This window comes from Canis aureus, chromosome 21, assembly GCF_053574225.1.
Source record: "Canis aureus isolate CA01 chromosome 21, VMU_Caureus_v.1.0, whole genome shotgun sequence".
Classification (NCBI taxonomy): domain Eukaryota; kingdom Metazoa; phylum Chordata; class Mammalia; order Carnivora; family Canidae; genus Canis; species Canis aureus.
In genome coordinates this window covers 1,012,669-1,027,330 of record NC_135631.1, presented here as the reverse complement: position 1 = coordinate 1,027,330, position 14,662 = coordinate 1,012,669, and the positions used below count along the sequence as shown (strand labels likewise).

Below are 14,662 nucleotides of genomic sequence, written 5' to 3'. Positions count from 1 at the left end.
CAGGGAGCCTTATTCTCCCTCTACCTATGTCTCTGCCTCTCTGTGTGTGTCTCTCATGAATAAATAAATGAAATCTTTAAAAAAAAAAAAGTACAATTATAATCAATGACATTTTAAATCAAATCTGAATTGTTATTAATTCTTTTGAAATTGTATTTAAATGTTCTTAAACATTTTGGAAAAAAATAACATTATTACTACCATCCAATGGGTAATGTAAAGGATCAGCATCGTACTTCATGCGCATAATATCTAGATTTATATATACAAATGTAAGCGTAATGCAAATTGTTTAAACATTGCAAGATAAACGTTCCTCAGCCGCCAGGGGCATCATTGTGGGTATTGCATTAATTTCCAAGAATTGCTGGAACCTGAAGCAAGGCAAGAAAGCAGACCCCTGCCATACCCGACCCCATAGTCGGAGGGTAGGACTGGGGGAAATTGCAGAGCTGCCCTGAGTCGCCCATCCCAGGGTGTTAATTCTCAGGGATGTTTTCCTGGGGTGGCCGTCATTTTGCATAGCCTTTTAAGCTCTGGCCTCAGAGACCCAGAAGAGTGAAGCTAGGAAAGACCTGAGGGATGCTCCAAATGCATACCCTTCTGGCCCAGCCCTCCACGACCCCCACTCTTCCATGAAACACCATGAGGCTCCTCCAGCCCCAAGGACCCACTCTGGCTCCCCTCTCTCGGCCTCTCCTCCCTTCTCTGCGCCTCAGGTCAGCTCTTCTGAATCACTCTCCCTGCCAAAATGGGGCTCACGCCCTAGAACAAATACTCTTTCCCTTCCTCCTCCTTTGGCCTGGGCTCTTACCATTCCCTGGCCTTCCTCCTCTGGGATAGGTGGCCATCTGTGCTCTCTCACCTCTCTGGGCTTACTGAGAGTCTAAGTTCATAGAGGGCAAGCACCTGCTGCCTCGCTCTGGCTCTGACTCCGACCCTGTCCCAGAACAGGCCCTTGGCCAAGCTGACTGAGCATGGGGGTGCCACCATCAGGAGAGAGGCATGGCCTAGCTTCCTAGGACCACAGCCTTTCCCTCTGTGCTTGGTAGCTTCAAGGAACAAGGGGGGGCCTTCTTAGAGGAGTCTGGGAACAGTTGGGGCCAAGGGGTGGCACCTCATGGTCCCCTCACGATCTGGATCACCAAGGCCAGAGGGACAGACTCTTCGTTGCCCTCTAACTATCTCCTCCAAGGTCCCCTCTGTCAGCCTCCCTTGACATTCAGGCCTGGAGCTCAGCAGTTGCACATGACAGCTGAGACTCAGAGAGCCACGGGGCCATCCTGCTAGCAAGGTCGTCCTCCCTGCCCAGACTGTTCTTTGTCCAAAAGACAAAATGACCAAGCTGGTTCTCTAGACCTGAGGGCATGAAAGGAGGGGAACAAAAGGTGTGTCCCGGAGCCCACATACTGGAGCCAAACTCTAGCCCCATGACCAAACAGCTGTGTGACCCCTTCTGAGCCTCAGTGTTCTTCATGTGTAAAATGGGGGCAGTTCAGACTCCAGTTCATAGTGTCCCTGGGAGGGTTCAATGAGATAATGCTTCATATAGAGAGTAGAGCAGGTCCTTGATCCATGGGGTAACAATACCAACAGGAATAGTAAGACAGTTATTATCGTTATTAACTTGTAAAAAGTTGATCCTACCATTCAGCCAGTCAGCCAGTCGGCAGGTATGTAGAGGTGCCCCCCAAGCAAGGTTACAATATCCTAAGGTGGCCGACAGCAACGGAAACATCCCACAGACAGGTACTAATCTGCATCTGCGAGGAATACCTTTGGTCACAAGTCAAAGAAAACCTGAAAATAGTGGCTTAAACATTATAAGGGCATCCTCTCCTCACATGACAAGGAATCTACAGGTCAGTTGCCTGGACTGGTTTGCTGGCCTCATGATGTCTTCCACCATCCTTAGATGTTGGCTTTCAATCTTATGGTACCACAGTGGCTGCCACACCTCCAGCATCACGTCTAGGTTCCTGGAAAAAAAGAAGGAAGCTGTGGTCAAAAGGAACACTACCAGCCCAGTCTGCTCCTTATTTTATTTTTTTATTTTTATTTATTTATTTAGGATAGTCACAGACAGAGAGAGAGAGAGAGAGAGAGAGAGAGGGAGAGAGGCAGAGACACAGGCAGAGGGAGAAGCAGGCTTCATGCCGGGAGCCTGACGTGGGATTCGATCCCGGGTCTCCACGATCGCGCCCTGGACCAAAGGCAGGCGCCAAACCGCTGCGCCACCCGGGGATCCCTGCTCCTTATTTAAAAAAAAAATTTTTTTTAAGTCTCCTGAAACCCCACACAGTCAACCTCTATTTATGCCTCATTGGTCGGCACTTGGAAGCTGCATGATTAGCTGGGACTAGCCCTGACCCACCCATGGGGATAGGGGACAAGGTGATCCCAAACAAAGTTGGAGTGTGGTTAGCAAAGGGGGGATGGGCACTCAGCAGGGTTTGCCAGAGTCATGCGAAGGAGGGGCTTGAGCTCATCCTTTCTCATTTGTATATTAGGGCATGTTGTATATATAATGCTGTTTATCAGGTTTAGAGAGGGGAACTGACTTGCCCAAGGCACACGGCAAACAAGGGGTGGACTGGAGCCCAGACCTTCTAATGCCACAGGCAGAACTTTTTCCACTGTCTCTGCAACATGATGGGACTTCTTGATTGACAAGCCCCCTTCCGAGGGACTCAAGAGCAGGGGGACTCCCAAGGCTCCAGCATCCAGAATTCTGCAGGAGGAAGGGAGACGTTGATCATAGTGGGAGGTGAAAGAGGCCTTTCCTGCTGCCACCAGCTCCCAGGGGCAGAGCTGGCTCCACGAAGTGGCTAGTTGGCAGGTGGCTAATTACTCTTGTCACCCACTCTCTTCTGGGAAAGACAGCCATATAATCTGCAGATCAACTGGAGGGAAGAGAGGCCTCTATTCTCTACCTGCCCTCCCCCAGCTGGGGCTGCCACTTGGCAGCAGGACAGCCAGTGAGGGAAGTGTGATGGGGGACAACTGGTAGGCAAGTGGACAAGTGGGAGAAGACAGTGGGGACCAGAGGCAGAGCAAGGAGGCAAGTGCCACAGCGCTATCAGGATGGGTAAACTGAGGCAAGACAAAGTTAGACTCCTGCTTCAGGGATAGAGTGAGCTAACATTTAGGACTTACTTCTCTTGTTGATGGGTCTCCAGCCTCCCTGGGAGGCCCTGATGGGGGACACATAACTCCAGGTGGGGGGTAGAGGGCAGGGCAGAGGACTCTTCAAGTTGGAAGAAGCAAAGAAGGGAGAGAAAGACCGCCCAAGCCGAGCGGACAACGTGAGCAAAGGTACAGGGAGCTGTCAACTTGTCAGGGTCAAATTTGCTGCAAAGTCTAGTGAGGAGCGGTGGGAGGCCCAATGAGGGGCGGTGGGGACCCAGAGTGCAGGGGAGGACCGTTACACAGGGCCTGCCGTGAGTAGCTGCTTTCCACTCTACTTCATGAGGCCCTGCAGCCACCATGGGGTTCTTTGCCCATTCTCACTTCACAGGTGAAGGGGCCTGAGGCTAGTGAGCAGCAGAGCCGGGTTCTTGGACTCTCGCTGGCCCAGGGCAGCCTCCACCCCCCATTAGTGCCCCTGAGCCTCTGTGAGCTTCTGCCTCCTGCAGGTGGAAGGGTGGAAGAGGAGCCCGGTACGGAGCCAGGACTCTGAAAACTGGATACGCTGAAGATGCAGGCAAGAGGAGGGTGACCTGGTCCCATTTATATTTAAAAGGATTCTTAGTTCTTTCTGGATGTGCTACCCCACCCCAGCCCCCACTGCCTCCATCCTTTATCTTCCTGTTTGCTTCCTTCATCGGAACCAGAGTAGCAGTTAGGCCTGTGGCAGGTTCAAATTCCCTCCCTGCCACATTCGTGGTGCGTGACCTCGGGCAGGTTGTTCAACCTTCCTGTCCCCGCTTCCTTGTCTGTGACACAGACATCAAGAGAGCACCTACGTCCCAGGCTCCATGTGTGGATGAAAAGAAGTATATATAAAAAGTCTTGTAACGGTGCCAGGCAGGTAGCAAACACTTAATAAAGGTCAGCTGCTATTTCCAGAGTGCCATGTCTTGTGACTCGTTTGTGAACTTGCCTCACAGCTCTCGTCTCCCCTTGCTGCACCGGTAAGCTCTGGCCACCCGGAACTGTGGCACTTGCTTGACTTGTCACAGACTGCCACTGGCTGGGCACCCTACAAGAAAAACGGATGCTCTACAGCTCTGGAGGCCAGAAGTGTGAAATCAAGGGGTCTGCAGGGCGGGCTTCCTCTGAAACCCATAGGGGAGAATCCCCCCTTGCCTCTCCGGAAGCTTGCAATAGTTGCCAGTGATCCTGGGTGTTCCCAGACTTGTAAATCCCACTCTCCAGTCCCTGTCTCTGTCATCCCATGGCCCTCTCTTGGCATCTGTGTCTTCACAGGGCCCCCATCTTCCCTCTTCTTATAAGGGACACCAGTTGTATTGGAGTAAGGGCCACCCTGCTTCAGAATGACCACATCTTCACTTGATTACATCTGCAATGACCTCATTTCCAGATCAGGTTGTACTCTGAGGTTCTAGGGGTTACGATGTCAACATATGCTGTGGGGGACACAATTCAACCCATAACATTCATCGAAGCATCCCCAGCATCTGGCCCAAGAGATATCCGTGGGATAGACAACACAAATTAGTAAATGGGGTCTTCTGCTTGTGAGTCACTAGGGGCATGACTCAGTGTCCCCATCTCCAGGCTCCTGGGACCCAGGGCAGAGCCTGCTTTCCTGAGGAATCTATAGATGGATTTCAATTCACATGCATCTTAGAGAATTTGCCCAGCCAGCTGGCTGACCAAGCCACCCATGACCAGAGTCCTCTGAGAACCCGGAAGGGGTAGGGTGGGTTGGGAAGAGGTGTCCATCCCTCAAGGGGCAGGCCTGACTGCTGAGCCTAGGCAAGCTGACAGTATGCTCAGCATTGCTGTCACTTGGCAGAGATGGGGCACTCCCTGGGGAGACGTCACGGGCAGCTGGAGGCAACCGATATCTCAATGTCACTGCTAATCTGGGGGCTCAAGCTGTCCATGTGTCAGGCAATGACTCGCACTGGGTGGGTGGAAGGGATCCTGGCTGGGGGAGAGGGACAGCTGATGCTGAGTCAGGGGACAGTGGGCTCCCCCTGCCTGGTGAAGAGGGGAGGGCAAGCTGGTCTCTGCAGGACCCACCTCCAGGGCCCCCTCCCCAAAGGCCCCAGGCGTCGGGCCCCCTCCCCCTCCTGCTGTTCTAAGATGCTCCAGCACCTACCGGAGGCCAGGCTGAGACTGGCAGACTAGAAGGGAAAGAAGGACCCAGGCAGCAACTGTAATGGGCAGCCCCGGGGGCGCAGTGATTTAGCGCCGCCTGCAGCCTGGGGTGTGATCCTGGGGACCCTGGATCGAGTCCCACATCAGGCTCCCTGCATAGAGCCTGCTTCTCCCTCTGGCTGTGCCTCTGCCCTGCCGCCCCCCCCCCCCCGCCCCTCTCTCTCTGTCTCTATGAATAAATAAATAAAATCTTTAAAAAAAAAAAAAAGGTCAGTGGCCCTTGGGGCCAGAAACATCCCTGATGCAAATGTGGAATTTACATTCCCAGAGTGCCCTCTGGCTAACCTGTCTGCCCATCTATATGCTAGCTAGCAGCCTAGGTGGCGTGGGCACAGCAGAGTCCTGGGCCCTTCCCGGAAGGGTCCCTCTGTGACTCCCCCACTGCTGAGGGCCCCTCCCCAAGGAGGGCCCTGAGGTGTGCGTGGCGGGGAAGGAGCCTCAGTGGGCACTGGGCAATGCTGCTTTGTCCAGCTGGGTGGGGCCCATCCTGCTGGACCTGGGCTGCCTGCCTGGGATTTCCATCAGCAGCTCTCTTGGCGCCGTGGCAGAAAGATCCCAGGGGCCGGACATGGAAAGAATGACTGGACACCAATGAGTCCTCTTTCCTGTTTATGTGGCTTCACCTGGGGCCAGTTCCATTCGATGAGACTTGATTGTCCTTCCCTTGTGCACCCGGGGAGAGGGAAAGGCAAGGCCAAATCATGCAGGCCAGCTACGGGCCAGGGGCTTTCCTTCAATCCTCCTAACGATTGCTCTTCTCATCCTGCTGTCCCTGGAGAAGACATCAAGTCTCCGAGTCAAAGTCCTCTGACAAGGCCGTGCACCCAAGGAACGGCAGAGCCAGGACTCAGACCCTTGTCTCCAGCACCTCCTCCATTGCAGGGAGCAGGACTCGAATTTTTACTCAGCCTCACTGTTCCTGGCCGCCTTCCCTCGAATGACCTAGCCTAGCCGACTTGGAACGATGACCTCCACACTTGCACTAGGCACCGAGAGTCTGTGTGTGTGTGTGTGTGTGTGTGTGTGTATTCACGGCGTAGTATATGGTAGTACAGGAGTGCCAGGCTCACCTGGCCTGTGGGATGACCTCAAGACCTTCCCCTAGCCTCTCTGGGCCTCAGGCTCATCAGTGACGAAGGGTGTGGATCTTTCTAAGTCAGAGCCCATCTTGCTCCTCCATGTGTGGGGACCCCCAGGGCCGAGGCGATCTTCATCCCTCCTTGCTCTTCCAGCTCCTACCTGCCCCCAGCAACCAGTACAGAGCTTGACACCCTGTGGGTGCCTAATACAGCTCATCTTTGCCTGAGTGACAAACCTACCATGTGAAGTCCCTGAGGACACCGTCCGCAGCCTCCTCAGAAGGCTTCAGGGCAGAAGGCTTCTTGGTGCTCAATCTTCATTTGCGAACTTGCTCTCCCCACCCCCATCTCCAACCCCCTCAATCACATGTGCACATGCAAACATACACACATGCATGCACACACATGCACGCGCCTTGGTCCTGGGAGCCCTTCCTCACTGTCCATCACACCGTGTCATGTCACACTCAGCTCCTGGAGTGTCAGAACCTTTAATCCTATTGACATTCAGTTAATGAGTTTCTGCTGCCGTTGACAGAATCTCTCGCCCCACCCATGCTGGACAGGCTGTGATCAGAGTTCAGAGTTGTTGTTGGGCCATTCCGGGCCTGGGGGAGGGGAGCAGGAAAGAGAGGCCTGCAGACCTGAAGGCCTCGAAGTCTCCTTGGGTGGTGGGGAGTGGTATAAGTGGTATAAGGGGGAGCAGCTCCTCCTGGCAGCTGGAGTCTCCCTGGCCTTCCTTGGGGTAGAGGCCAGCCCTAGGAGAACTGGCAAATCTGGGAGCACTTGGCAGTTTATAGGAGGCCATGGCACTGGGGTGCCCGGGGGAGGCAGAGGCACCTGCCCCGGGGCCACTCAGTGAGGTGGGCTCCCGAGTCTTGGCTCAGCACTCTCCTTCCCCAACCTCTGGGCCTGGCAGGGGAGAAGGCAGAGACCAACAACCAACTCAGCAGTTGGTTGTTGTTTGTGCCAGAGGGATCTGGGGGCACAGACTCAGAGACCAGAGGGGCCCAGCGCCAAATGCAAATGGGCCCCTGGGGAAGGGAGAGGGTAGGGCTCTGGGAAGGGAGAGGCCTGGGGGAGTAGCCTCTGGAAGTTGCTGCCGAGAAACAAATCTTCATGAGTGCCAAGGGTGCTGGTGTTGGCTCTGGTCTCCGGGAATGCCAACCTGCCTGGGGCTCGGGACCAGTGGGGCCCACCTCCTGCTGCGCCTCAATCCTGGGAGGGTAGAGCTGGGGCTCTGACAGTTCTTCTCAGGGTGGGCCCCACCCCCCAGGCAGGGCTGTGAGACTAAGCATGCTCCATCAGCCTCTCCTGGGAAGCAACAGCCCTGGGTGGGCCCAGAGCCCCTTTGGGATTGAGGAGGTGCTAGTCCCCAGACCTGGAGAATCTTCAGCAGCCCTTCACTGAAAGGCTGGACGGAGGAAGGAGCATGGGCTCCAGGAAGGTGATCTGGGTTCAAATCTCTGCCCTGCCTCTTCAAGGCTGTGGGACCTTAGGGAAGCCCCTAACCCTTCTGGGACTCAGTTTCCTCCTCTATAGCAGACACACCTGCTATCTGCTTCCAATGGTTCCTTATGAGAAGTGAGTATAATGTCACGTATACCATGTCTGGCACAGGGCCTTCCCGCTCAGCAAACAGCCACCAATACAATTGCTGTTTTAAAATTTCTAACCATACTGATCTACCAATATTCAAAGATCAGATGGGCAAACTTGCAAAGTATGATAAAACACTGTGCCGGCAAAGCTATGAGAGACGGGGCAAAGGCATACCTGGCTGGTGAGGCAACCTGGAGAGGACAGTTTGACCCTCTCCACCCCTTTCCAGCAGCACAGCCCGAGTGTTCTACTGTTCCACTCTGCTCCACTCCTGGGACTCTCTCCACAGGTTTGCAAGCCTGCATTTGAAGGCTCATGCATACAAGGTTATTTATCACAACACTTAATGTAATTGCCAAAGACTGGAAACAAGGTAAATGTGCACCAGGAGAGATTGGGCAAGTAACTCCCGGTACCTCCACACCATGAAGTAATATGCAGCCATAAGATAAGACTGAAGAACACTTTTCCAGCTGACATAAACCAATAACCAAGATATATTTTTAAGGGAAGGCAGCCAGGTACACAGCAGGGTGTGCATGCATTTTAAAAGGCTCACAAATGAGGGGCGCCTGGCTGGCTCAGTTGGTTGAGTGTCAGACTCTTGGTTTTGGCTCAGGTCATGATCTCAGGGTCATGAGATCAAGCCCTGTTTCTGGAACTGATGTTAGTGGGGAGTCTGCTTGAGATTCTCTCCCTGTGCCCCCCCTAAAAATAAATAAATCTTTCCAAAAAATAAATAAAAGGCTAACAAATGAGAGCAAACATGAAGGTGATGGTTTATGTACTAAAGTTTCTAGCAGGGGATCCCTGGGTGGCTCAGTGGTTTAGCACCTGCCTTCGGCCCAGGGTACGATCCTGGAGTCGCAGATCGAGTCCCACATCGGGCTCCCTGCATGGAGCCTGCTTCTCTCTGCCTGTGTCTCTGCCTCTTTCTTTCTCTCTCTCTCTCTCTCTCTCTCTCTCTCTCTCTCTCTCTATCTCTCATGAATAAATAAATAAAATATTTAAAAAAATGAAGTTTCTGGCAGAACACACACGACTGGCACTAATGCTCTTGTCTGGAGAGGGTGATGGGTGGCCAGGGCCCAGGAGAGGATGACTTTTTCACATCATGTCCTTTTTGAATTTTATACTTTGAATCATGTGAATGCATTATCCATTCAAACTACAAATGTAAATTATTTTTAAGTTTATATTTGTAAATTATGTTTTAAATATTCATTTTTTTTCATTAGACCCTCCTGGTTGAGATTGAGCTTCAGATGAGCATTTAGCTTTGTGTTTGGGAAGGGAGGGTGAGGCAGTTGTGGGAATGGTGACTGAGGATCCTCAGAAGCTGGGCTCAGCATACGGGGCAGTGAGGTGGGACCCCTAGGACTTGGTGAGGGGGGCAGGCAGGCCTGGGACCTCAAACCCACCCCAACAGGAGAAGGCTGGGACTGAGAGGTTGCATCAGCTCCACCAACCATGGCCCCCTGGTGGTGTGCAGTTCTCAAGGATAGGTCTGCCTTCATTGCCTTTGCCCATGTTCAGTTGAGACTGGCAGGGAGTAGGCACATGGAGGGGCAGTGGGTGGGTGTGAACAGGGGCAGGAGTGCCCTGCGGTTGAGGTTACCACTGTCCCTCTTTCAGGGAAAGATTGAACATTTATATCCTCCCAACAGCCACTGTCAAATGCCTACCCCTGCCCTGGGGATGCTGGCTCTGCTGGCACCCAAAGCGTTCAGCATCCCACCAGGGAAGGTTTTCCCACTCACTGAGTACCTGCTGTGTACCTGTACCAGGTACTTTCTTTCCCTGTGGCACAAGCTGGATGCGGCCAGGACTGCTGTCTCACCTGCCCAAACTCCTTGGGTTGGAGGGGGATGCCATCCTGGTACCTGCCCCCTGACAAGTAGGCACCAGAGCTGGCTGTCTCCAGCCTCACTGGCTGGACCCCCTGCCCTCTCCCAGGATCGAATCAGCCCTGATGCCAGAATGCCTGTGCCCCCAGGCATGGCAGCATCACAGACACCCATGCAGGGTGGGCAGTGGAATCTCTGCTGCCAGGAGACTGTCTCCCTGGATTCTGACTCTCTGAGGCAGCAGCATTGTGGAGGAAGGAGTGTGCCGCCCACCCCTTCCCAGAGCTGGAGGTGGTTGGTGCTAGGCTCCCAGAGATGGAGGGGGTGCATGCTCTGCCAGGACTGGTCACTGGGCACCATTTGGTGTACAGAAAATTTTTCCTGGCTCTGTTATTAGTGATGGGACCAAAGCAAAGAGGTACTGAGGGTAGGTGTCTTCCTCGGGACAAGGGCCTCAGCTGATGGCTTTCCCTCCATTGCCAGCACCAGAGGGTCTTCCTGGACTTCACAAATGGAGGAGACACTTCCCTACATCTGTCACCTCAGGTGGTGATGGGCCTACTGTGTATTGGGACCTTCACATCTATGATGGCTGAACATGAGAAGCTAGGATGAGTTTTCCTGAATATCCTTTATGCAGAAACTGAGGCTCAGAGAGATGGTGACTTGTCCTGAGGTCACACACCTGCCCACAGAGCCCCTGTTCTCCTTTCTGCATCCCCTGCCTCCTCCGACTGTGTCTCTGCAGGTGCTTGTATGTCCTGGTCAGCTCAGGCACACAGGCCAGATGACACTGGAGCCAGCAGCACCTATAGGAAAAGGGCACAGCCCATGCATAAGCACGGAGGTGGGACTCTTCTGAAAGTGGCCAAGAAGTGTGAGATGTGAGCGTGGAGGATGAGACTGGTGTTAGGAATGGAGGGAGCCTAGAGGCTAGCCAGGAAGGGTGGGGTTCAAATGCCAGAACAGAAGCTTATGTGGTAAGCACCAGAGCTTTCTCAATGGGCGGACAGGCATGATGAGAAGTCTCTTTCCAGAGGCTGATCCCCCCAGGAGCTGAGCCGGGCAGCAGTGGGGCGCAGACTCAGGCAGAGAGGCTCTGGGCCAGTGCTGAATGGAACGTTGTGGTCGAAAGAGAGTTGTGGAGTAAGGAGGCAGGATGGGAGCCCAGCTGCACTGCTCACAAGCTGCGTGACCTTGAGACAGTTACTTAACCCCCCTGGGCCTAAATCATCTCATCTAAAAATGGGGCTGAGGATAATATACCTCATGGCACTGTCATGAAGACAAAGTAAACATGTCCTACATTTAGAGCAATGCCTGCTTGGACATCGTAAAGCACTAAGTCTCAGTACCATCGCCCTGGTACTCAGTCCTAAGCTATGGGATGTGTTGGTTCTGTGTTTCTGCTCTGGGAAGAAGCTGATAGGAAGACACGAAGCCCAGAGGGAAAGGAGGAACTGCCCTCATTGTGGATCAAGGTGTCTCTGGCGAAGAACTTGGTGGCCCTCACTGTTTTCAGACCCCTGGTAGGTGACCAGACAGCATAGGACTGGCCCTGGTGCCTGGGTTCCTGCCACACCCTGCCCTTGCCCTGGCTCCAGGTGGAGGTAGGCGGGGGGGGGGGGGGGGGGTATTATTTTTTTTGAATTTTTTATTGAAGATTTTAAAAAATGTATTCATGAGAGACACAAAGAGAGAGGCAGAGACACAGGCAGAGGGAGAAGCAGGCTCCCTGTGGGGAACTCAATTCAGGATTTGATCCCAGGACTCCAGGATCACGACCTGACCCGAAGGCAGACGCTCAACTGCTGAGCCGCCCAGGCCTCCCAGACAGGGGGATTTTAGACCAATCTCCTCGGGCAGGGATGACTGGGCTCCTTATCAAGCCTCCTAGCAGGTTCCAGGGTCCCCCCTGCCAAGCCCAGAAGAAGAGGGCGAGGGTGATGTCTAGGAAGTGTGAGGCGGGTATGCCCAGGAGGCTCTAATGAGGCATGCGAAGGCCATAGAAGGTGTTGGGAGTCGAGGTCGCTGGGAGGGCAGCAGCAAGGCGGGACAGCGTGTGTGAGCAGCCCTCGCTGGCCTGGCGCTGGCGGTTGCTCTGGTGAGCAAGTGAGCTCCGAGTCATTCGGCCTGGAATGACTCTAATCTGCTCATTACCACTCTGGGGCTGAAGGGTGACTCAGGCAGGAGCTGTCCTGCCTTTCTCACCCCCCCCCCCCGCCCCCAGCTCACGTCTGTGCAACAGCTGGGATCCAAGGACAGCCACTTCTTGGCAGGCCTGGCACCATCTGCTTCCCCTGGGGGAGTTAGGCACCGCAGAGGGTGTGCCCGGGGTGGCTGCGCCCCCTGCAAGTGCAGGGTGGAGCTAAGATACACCTGGCCTAGTGTCAGGGGACTCTGAGCCTCACTGCTCTCCACAAATGAGGCAGGGGTCCAGGCGGGACAGCTCTGGAGACTCTGGGTCACCCCCTGGCCCCGATGGATGTTAAATGACTTGTTTCCCTGACACTTGAGCCTCAGTGTTACCATCTGCATGATGGAATGGTTGTCTGGCTCCCTCCCTGCTTCTCCAGCCAACCAGGCCTAGAGCATGAAGGCTTTCCTGTCATGAGGCCTGGGTATGTATTGGAGTGGGGGTGGGGAATCCAGCAGAAGACAGTTAAACTGCTGACTCCTCTGGGGTGTGGTTGGGGTACAGTGGAGAGTGATGAGGGGCAGAGACACCACCTCCCAGCACCATTTCCCTTCACCCCACCCCAGGCTCCCTACCAATTTTGGGGTCTTTCATCTCCTCTCTCCTACTCTTGCCTGGATCATGGGACTTTTTTCTCCGTGGCTGCCCCTTCCTAGAACTGGGGGGAGCCGTCAGGATCCTTGGGAACAATACCAGCAACCAAAGTTTAGGCAGCACCCACCATGTACTGTGTGAAGGCTTCCTCCAGCTGGTCTCGCAGGCAGGGTGGTTGTCCTCCCCATCAGTCCACAGATAAGGGAGCCAAGGCACAAAAGGTTGGGTAAGACCACATGGCTAGCTAGTGTGAAGCACAGTCCGTGTGACTCCGGAGCCTTCCCGCAGAGCCACAGAGCCACACAAGACCCCAGTGGAGGATCTGGAATCAAGGGCCCCCCTTTCCCCTTCTACAGAGGGAGCTCATTGAGGCTGGAAAACCTGGCTGTCTCATCTGCCTTTATGCCCACCTGGCATGGAGTGGGTGCTGAGCAGTTAGTTGTTTGGCGCATGACGGAATCATCAGGCCAGCTGCTCAAAGCAAGACTGCTCAAACTGCTCTGGCCGAAGCAAAGACTGGGGGTGGGGGGGAGGCTGCAGTGGGTGGAATGGTAATGGGCTTCTCTTCCTGCCTCTCGTCTTCCGACTAAGACTGAAGTCGAGAGAGGGAAAAGACAGACTCAGGGCCACCCATAAAGTTGGTGGCAGAATCAAGACTAAACCCCTGTGGTGGGACTTCCCCATGGCAGTGAGGAGCTGGCCCCCGCGCCTTTCTCCCCTCCCAGAGGGGGATGGTCACTCCCCTCAAGCCAGAGGCTGGGGAGGAGGGCTCAAGGCCCCAGCCTGGACTGCATTCTCTGGGCACCTCCATTATTGGTATATGGAGCTCCAAGGGTCAGTCCCCCGCCTAGGGAAAGCCCATGTGTGTGCAGTGCAGGGCCCCCTCATCCCCCACCGTTGGCATAGCCAACTCCCTTATTCTGTCAGCAAGCACTGGGTTTGGAGAGACAGTCTAATTGGTGGGCAGTACCCTGCCCTGGTTCCCCTCCTTGCCTAAACAGCCCTTTTTGTCCTGTCTGCCCAGCCACCAGGACCTCACTATCTCCCAGAGCCCTGCCCTGTCAGGAACTCATTCGCTCGTGCTCCCACAGAATCGCTGTCAGACCTGGGGAGGCCCATGGAAGACGTTGAGGAAAACCCCTAACCATGTACCCAAGTGCCACCACCTCCTCTTGCTCAGACAAAACACCTGAGAGAGGTGGGCGTGGTCCGAGGTCAAAAATCAGGAGGGGCGGATCCCTGGGTGGCGCAGCGGTTTAGCGCCTGCCTTTGGCCCAGGGCGCGATCCTGGAGACCCGGGATCGAGTCCCACATCGGGCTCCCGGTGCATGGAGCCTGCTTCTCCCTCTGCCTGTGTCTCTGCCTCTCTCTCTCTCTCTCCCCGTGTGTGACTATCATAAATAAAAAAAATAAAAATAAAATTAAAAAAAAAAAAAAGCAGGAGGGCAGGGCCAGCCTCCCACCTTTCCCTGCTGTTTGAGCCAGGCCTCTGTATCTTGGCCTGTGCTGCTCCTTTCGCCAGGAAGGGCCTTCCCCAGTAAAGTCCCAGCCCACTGGATAAATGACCAGCTCATCTGCACCTCCATATCACCCCGTGGCTGCCTCCATTATAACCCATTGTATCCATGGCCCTCTCTAGCAACGTGTAAGCTCCACAAGGCCAAGATCAGGACTGATCCATCTCAGGTGCCCCAGCTCCCAGCCCAGGTCACCCAGAGGGAGGCCTGGATAAAGGGCAGGCAACAAAAGAATCAGCAGGCATGGGCAGAACAGATGCTCTCAGCCCAGGCCCAGCCATCCTTGGCTCTCAACTCCCCATGCCTGCTCCCCTGGGCCAGGACTATTCTGGAAGGCCTTTTGCTCCTCTGCCCTTGTCCCAGGATCCCTGAGGGCTTTTCAGACCCTGGTCTCCCTTGCTTCCCCATGCCTGGGCCCCGCCTGGGCAGAGCCTTCTCCAGGCTGTCATGCGTGAGTCATGGGCAAACTGTAAACAA

The 14,662-nt window shown here is 54.4% G+C and overlaps 1 long non-coding RNA gene across 1 annotated transcript; it reads right to left on the bottom strand.

Moving 5' to 3' along the window:
• Positions 1-544: 544 nt before the first annotated feature.
• Positions 545-13,312, bottom strand: LOC144293186 (uncharacterized). Its single transcript, XR_013360617.1, has 3 exons — positions 12,796-13,312; positions 1,845-1,979; positions 545-1,763 (listed from the first exon to the last, which is right to left on the bottom strand). It is a non-coding gene; the product is annotated as an uncharacterized LOC144293186 (long non-coding RNA).
• Positions 13,313-14,662: the final 1,350 nt, after the last annotated feature.